Below are 8,058 nucleotides of genomic sequence, written 5' to 3' on the forward strand. Positions count from 1 at the left end.
AAATGTTGTGAAATCAACTAAGGTTACTAAGGTTCGTTTACATATGCACTTGGCAATACTTATAAAGGAGGTTGTAAAGGAGTCACACAGATTCTCAGTAAATTTGCACTAAGGAGCCGTGACTCCTTGTTCATTGTTTGGTGCTTTATGTGGGATTATGTTTCAGAGTTATTAAGAAATATCTCCAGAATATGGTATTTGATGGAACATGCCATGATTTTTTACTTGTGTTTTGGATTTTAAGTGAAAAATTAAACATTGGCATGCTTCCGCATTGTTATAGAAGAGATATACTAAGGTCAAATAGGAATTCATAAAAGACCAAAAAACAAATGGCGCTATTATTGCGGAATTGCAGCTTTTTTTTGTTGCAGGATTTGCTGAGGTTTTTTGAGCCAAAGCCAGGAGCGGATTGAGCAGAAAGTAGAAGAGCTTCCTATATATTTTCCATTCCTTTTGTAGCTATTCTTGGCTTTGGCTAAAAAAACAAACAAACAAAAAAATCTGCAACAAAAAAAGCTGTGTTTCCGCAACGTGGGGCCTCAGCTTTAACTAGGATCCAATATTTGGTGCTGGATCGATCTTCACTTTTGAATTTCCTAAAGTAGTATAACCTTGGACAGCAACCTGGCATTTTATAAGAAATATTCTTCATTGAGTTTTGGAATATTTTTCAGAGAATGATCTACTGTCTATTGTCACTATCCTATGTCACTATGTCACTTGCAGTTTTTACTCTAACCATTGAGACTCATAATAGATACTTCTGCAGTCACTTTTCAGCAATCATCAGGATTACAATACCAGGCAACACCTACAGATGTGTCCTTATATACCCGTCCTTTTAGCTGAATATATACAGATACCTTATGTGTATAACTAGTTAAAAAGCTTTTCTAAAAAGAAGATAATTTCTTAAACTACCACAAAGTGATATGCTAATTAGAGATGTACAAATCCTTCAAGATTCATTTTGTCTTGGGTTTGGATGCCTTGCAACCAAGATTTGTTTTGGGTAGAAAAAAATCCAAAACAAACTACACCTTAAATTGGCTTAAAACATAGTTTAGGGCATCAGTGTGGGACTGGGATACCTAAGGCTCACCAGTGGAATTGTTTTTAGGGGCCCACCGCCATGACCTTTGCTGAACAGCAAAGACAGTGTGTCTACAGCCAATAACATGTTCGGAGCCATGTTACTCACTAGCCATACGATGTGCCCACTGCACTAATTAATCCCACTGCTACATCATGTATGACAAGTGAGCAGCATGGCTCCTGGAATTAACATTACCTGTCGCTGAACTGTCCTGAAAAAGCTGATCTGCAGAGGTCCTGGTTGTGAACCTCAGCAAATGTAATATTGATGGCCAATTCTAAAGACAAGCCATACATATTAGAAAGATGGATAAACCCAAAGAAGTTGTCGAGGAATTGGAGATACCCATGTGGATGGGGAGATGTAAATAGAAAATAAAAATAATAATAAAAAAAACATGTTCACCTGTCTCCACTGCTCTATTATCTGCCGCCCGTCTCCATTAAGTCTCATGCTGGTCCCAACTTGCTGGGAGTTCTGTACCTTATGTGACCACTGAGACCAATTTGGTACAGGAAGTACAAGGTTTCCAGAAATGAGGCACTTCCCATGAAAACAAACAAATGCTGGCAGGGGACAATGAATTGCTGAAGATAGGTATGTACTTTTTTTTTTTTTTTACACCTCACTGGCCACCACAGGGGCCCTCTCTTTTTTTTATGGCCACTTAACTGGTCCCACACATACAGTGGCCCCTTCACTGGTATCTCACTCACCACTCCCCGTTCCTTCTTGTGGCCTCCTCTTCCTTCTTCAGCCTTCAATGTGCCTTGTGCACCGAACATCATGTCATGATGACATATTGTGCAGCACACAATAGTGGTGGTGATAGTTGTTTAGGAGTAGCAGCCAGTATCAGCAGCAGTACAATAAATGGAAGATGATGATAAAGGGAGATGGTGACACCACTATTCATAGGCATCTCTCAGAGGCAGACAAGATTAAAATCCAATGGCAAACTGGGCCAACTTCTTCCACTGCTCTAACCTATTGAACATGAATTCCATAGGGTCCGAGTTATCTGCTGAACTACAGGTGCACTGTAGATATGACTGTACCTGCTAGTGCAGCCGGTAGGTGTCAGTTGCCTGTTGTGACTCTGGTTTGCTCTATGAGCTGAAAAGTTTCTGGGTCATCACCTTCCATGTAGTGCAGCGTGCTCAATATACAGCCTATTATGATAATATTATAATTGTTCTTCCCCTTGCAAAACAGGGAAGAATTCCACCATTTTTTTTTGTAGCAAGTTTCTAAGAACATTGCCATCCAGTACTCATCTCTCTGCATGATGCTATTAATATGCTTGCTGTGTAAGCAGCGGAGCAGATAGCCTGCCCTGCTGCCCAGGGACTTACCAAGGTTGGTAATCATGGCCAGCGTGGTCATCGTCATCATTATCATCATCTTGAAACAAAAAAGGGTCAGCCTCCTCTCCTAGCTGTGGCAGTGACTTATCAAGGTCCCTTCTACATCCAAAAGAAAGTATTCTTCCTCTTCCAGTATCGGGGTCCAAGTTACTCTACCATAATGACCCTGACCAGAATTCTCATCCTCCTCAATCAAAATAGGGAAATGAGGTTGACTAAAGAGGTGGGGATTTTTCCTCCTCTTCCACTCCTCATGAGTTTAAGGGTTTCCTGAAAAATATACAATAGAGGGATCACATTTTTTTTGCAACATAAGAACAGCTAAAATGCACAAAGAGTTTTCTGACCATGAGGAGCACCTCTTTTAGGAATTATAAAGGTTAATAAAGCAGTGAACCACCAGATTAAGGATATGTGTCATTCGGGGCAATGTGTTATTCTTCCTAACTTCAGCACAGTTACAGTGGCTAACAAAAGTATTCATACCCCTTGAACTTTTTCACATTTTGTCACCTTACAACCACAAACCTAAATATATTTTATTGAGATTTCATCATTTTCATTCAACATCACAATTACAGTCGTATGAAAAAGTTTGGGCACCCCTATTAATCTTAATTAGAGATGAGCGAACACTAAAATGTTCGAGGTTCGAAATTCGATTCGAACAGCCGCTCACTGTTCGAGTGTTCGAATGGGTTTCGAACCCCATTATAGTCTATGGGGAACATAAACTCGTTAAGGGGGAAACCCAAATTCGTGTCTGGAGGGTCACCAAGTCCACTATGACACCCCAGGAAATGATACCAACACCCTGGAATGACACTGGGACAGCAGGGGAAGCATGTCTGGGGGCATAAAAGTCACTTTATTTCATGGAAATCCCTGTCAGTTTGCGATTTTCGCAAGCTAACTTTTCCCCATAGAAATGCATTGGCCAGTGCTGATTGGCCAGAGTACGGAACTCGACCAATCAGCGCTGGCTCTGCTGGAGGAGGCGGAGTCTAAGATCGCTCCACACCAGTCTCCATTCAGGTCCGACCTTAGACTCCGCCTCCTCCGGCAGAGCCAGCGCTGATTGGCCGAAGGCTGGCCAATGCATTCCTATGCGAATGCAGAGACTTAGCAGTGCTGAGTCAGTTTTGCTCAACTACACATCTGATGCACACTCGGCACTGCTACATCAGATGTAGCAATCTGATGTAGCAGAGCCGAGGGTGCACTAGAACCCCTGTGCAAACTCAGTTCACGCTAATAGAATGCATTGGCCAGCGCTGATTGGCCAATGCATTCTATTAGCCCGATGAAGTAGAGCTGAATGTGTGTGTTAAGCACACACATTCAGCACTGCTTCATCACGCCAATACAATGCATTAGCCAGTGCTGATTGGCCAGAGTACGGAATTCGGCCAATCAGCGCTGGCTCTGCTGGAGGAGGCGGAGTCTAAGGTCGGACCTGAATGGAGACTGGTGTGGAGCGATCTTAGACTCCGCCTCCTCCAGCAGAGCCAGCGCTGATTGGCCGAATTCCGTACTCTGGCCAATCAGCGCTGGCCAATGCATTCTATTAGCCCGATGAAGTAGAGCTGAATGTGTGTGCTAAGCACACACATTCAGCACTGCTTCATCACGCCAATACAATGCATTAGCCAGTGCTGATTGGCCAGAGTACGGAATTCGGCCAATCAGCGCTGGCTCTGCTGGAGGAGGCGGAGTCTAAGGTCGGACCTGAATGGAGACTGGTGTGGAGGGATCTTAGACTCCGCCTCCTCCAGCAGAGCCAGCGCTGATTGGCCGAATTCCGTACTCTGGCCAATCAGCGCTGGCCAATGCATTCTATTAGCCCGATGAAGTAGAGCTGAATGTGTGTGCTTAGCACACACATTCAGCTCTACTTCATCGGGCTAATAGAATGCATTGGCCAATCAGCGCTGGCCAATGCATTCTATTAGCTTGATGAAGCAGAGTGTGCACAAGGGTTCAAGCGCACCCTCGGCTCTGATGTAGCAGAGCCGAGGGTGCACAAGGGTTCAAGTGCACCCTCGGCTCTCCTACATCAGAGCCGAGGGTGCGCTTGAACCCTTGTGCAGCCTCAGCTCTGCTACATCAGAGCCGAGGGTGCGCTTGAACCCTTGTGCACACTCTGCTTCATCAAGCTAATAGAATGCATTGGCCAGCACTGATTGGCCAGAGTACGGAATTCGGCCAATCAGCGCTGGCCAATGCATCCCTATGGGAAAAAGTTTATCTCACAAAAATCACAATTACACACCCGATAGAGCCCCAAAAAGTTATTTTTAATAACATTCCCCCCTAAATAAAGGTTATCCCTAGCTATCCCTGCCTGTACAGCTATCCCTGTCTCATAGTCACAAAGTTCACATTCTCATATGACCCGGATTTGAAATCCACTATTCGTCTAAAATGGAGGTCACCTGATTTCGGCAGCCAATGACTTTTTCCAATTTTTTTCAATGCCCCCAGTGTCGTAGTTCCTGTCCCACCTCCCCTGCGCTGTTATTGGTGCAAAAAAGGCGCCAGGGAAGGTGGGAGGGGAATCGAATTTTGGCGCACTTTACCACGCGGTGTTTGATTCGATTCGAACATGGCGAACACCCTGATATCCGATCGAACATGTGTTCGATAGAACACTGTTCGCTCATCTCTAATCTTAATAATTTTTAGTTCTAAATATTTTGGTGTTTGCAACAGCCATTTCAGTTTGCTATATGTAATAACTGATGGGCACAGTAATATTTCAGGATAGAAATGAGGTTTATTGTACTAACAGAAAATGTGCAATATGCATTAAACCAAAATTTGACCAGTGCAAAAGTATGGGCACCTCAACAGAAAAGTGACATTAATATTTAGTAGATCCTCCTTTTGCAAAGATAACAGCCTGTAGTCGCTTCCTGTAGCTTTTAATCAGTTCCTGGATCCTGGATGAAGGGATTTTGGACCATTGCTCTTTACAAAACAATTCAAGTTCAGTTAAGTTTGATGGTCGCCGAGCATGGACAGCCCGCTCTCAAATGATCTGAAAACAAAGATTGTTCAACATAGTTGTTCAGGGGAAGGATACAAAAAGTTGTCTCAGAGATTTAACCTGTCAGTTTCCACTATGAGGAACATAGTAAGGAAATGGAAGACCACAGGGACATTTCTTGTTAAGCCCAGAAGTGGCAGGCCAAGAAAAATATCAGAAAGGCAGAGAAGAAGAATGGTGAGAACAGTCAAGGACAATCCACAGACCACCTCCAAAGAGCTGCAGCATCATCTTGCTGCAGATGTTGTCACTGTGCATCAGTCAGCAATACAGTGCACTTTGCACAAGGAGAAGCTGTATGGGAGAGTGATGAGAAAGAAGCCGTTTCTGCAAGCACGCCACAAACAGAGTTGCCTGAGGTATGAAAAAGCACATTTGGACAAGCCAGCTTCATTTTGGAAGAAGGTCCTGTGGACTAATGCAACAAAGATTGAGTTGTTTGGTCATACAAAAAGGCGTTATGCATGGCGTCCATAAAAAACAGCATTCCAAGAAAAACACTTGCTACCCACTGTAAAAGTTGGTGGAGGTTCCATCATGTTTTGGGGCTGTGTAGCCAATGCTGGCATCGGGAATCTTGTTAAAGTTGAGGGTCGCATGGATTCCACTCAGTATCAGCAGATTCTTGAGAATAATGTTCAAGAATCAGTGACGAAGTTGAAGTTACGCCGGGGATGGATATTTCAGCAAGACAATGATCCAAAACAGCGCTCCACATCGACTCAGGCATTCATGCAGAGGAACAATTACAATGTTCTGGAATGGCCATCCCAGTCCCCAAACCTGAATATCATTGAACATCTGTGGGATGATTTGAAGCGGGCTGTCCATGCTCGGCGACCATCAAACTTAACTGAACTTGAATTGTTTTGTAGAGGAATGGTCCAAAATCCCTTCATCCAGGATCCAGGAACTTAAAAGCTACAGGAAGCGACTAGAGGCTGTTATCTTTGCAAAAGGAGGATCTACTAAATATTAATGTTGCTTTTCTGTTGAGGTGCCCATACTTTTGCACCGGTCAAATTTTGGTTTAATGCATATTGCACATTTTCTGTTAGTACAATAAACCTCATTTCAATCCTGAAATATTACTGTGTCCATCAGTTATTAGATATATCAAACTGACATGGCTGCTGCAAACACCAAAATATTTAGAACTAAAAATGATTAAGATTAATAGGGGTGCCCAAACTTTTTCATAGGACTGTATCTGCTACTTTGAGTTGGTCTCACTAAATCTACTAAAATCTCAATAACATATATTTAAGTTTGTGGCTGTAAGGTGACAAAATGTGAAAAAGTTCAAGGTGTATAAGAATACTTCTGCAAGCTACTGTAGCTTGTACCTGTTCACATTCGGATGTGCCGTCTGAATTCTTCTTGTATGCGTATCTGCTTGACACAGCCAGACCTCACTGATCTTTCACTATGATAGCTTAAAAAAATATTGCAAAAATAGATGGTACCGTTTAGTTTTAAGATATTGTACATTGTTCCCTATGTCCATCAAATAGTTAATTCTAGCCTTCCCTATGTGATTGACAGCCTTTCTTCCATTCAATCCTAGGGCGGGTCTTGGGCTTCCTATATACTGGAAATCACCTTATAGAAGTTTTGGCTATTGTGACTTTGTCCCTAAAAAGCTCCTCTTCTGCTACTATTGTATTGCTGACCTCTGGCTTACTCTTTGACTACTCTCTTGTATTTTGAATGTATACTGCGTTGCTTAACTGTTACCGGACCCTTGGCTAGCTGACCTCCCTCTGTTGTTGTTTGTCTTGTCTTCTTGTCTTCGTTGTCACATATATATATATATATATATATATATATATATATATATATATTATATATATATATACTAGCTGGTACCCGCGACTTCGTCTGCGGTGATTGTAGCAGTGGGTATATACAGGCGCGGGTAAGGTTTTCGTACTGTGTATAAGGTATGGGATATAAAATGTATAAGAATACTTCTGCAAGCTACTGTAGCTTGTACCTGTTCACATTCGGATGTGCCGTCTGAATTCTTCTTGTATGCATATCTGCTTGACACAGCCAGACCTCACTGATCTTTCACTATGATAGCTTAAAAAAATATTGCAAAAATAGATGGTACCGTTTAGTTTTAAGATATTGTACATTGTTCCCTATGTCCATCAAATAGTTAATTCTAGCCTTCCCTATGTGATTGACAGCCTTTCTTCCATTCAATCCTAGGGCGGGTCTTGGGCTTCCTATATACTGGAAATCACCTTATAGAAGTTTTGGCTATTGTGACTTTGTCCCTAAAAAGCTCCTCTTCTGCTACTATTGTATTGCTGACCTCTGGCTTACTCTTTGACTACTCTCTTGTATTTTGAATGTATACTGCGTTGCTTAACTGTTACCGGACCCTTGGCTAGCTGACCTCCCTCTGTTGTTGTTTGTCTTGTCTTCTTGTCTTCGTTGTCACATATATATATATATATATATATATATATATATATAATATATATATATATATATATATATATATATAATATATATATATATATACTAGCTGG

This window comes from Leptodactylus fuscus, chromosome 4, assembly GCF_031893055.1.
Source record: "Leptodactylus fuscus isolate aLepFus1 chromosome 4, aLepFus1.hap2, whole genome shotgun sequence".
NCBI classification, from domain to species: Eukaryota; Metazoa; Chordata; class Amphibia; order Anura; family Leptodactylidae; genus Leptodactylus; species Leptodactylus fuscus.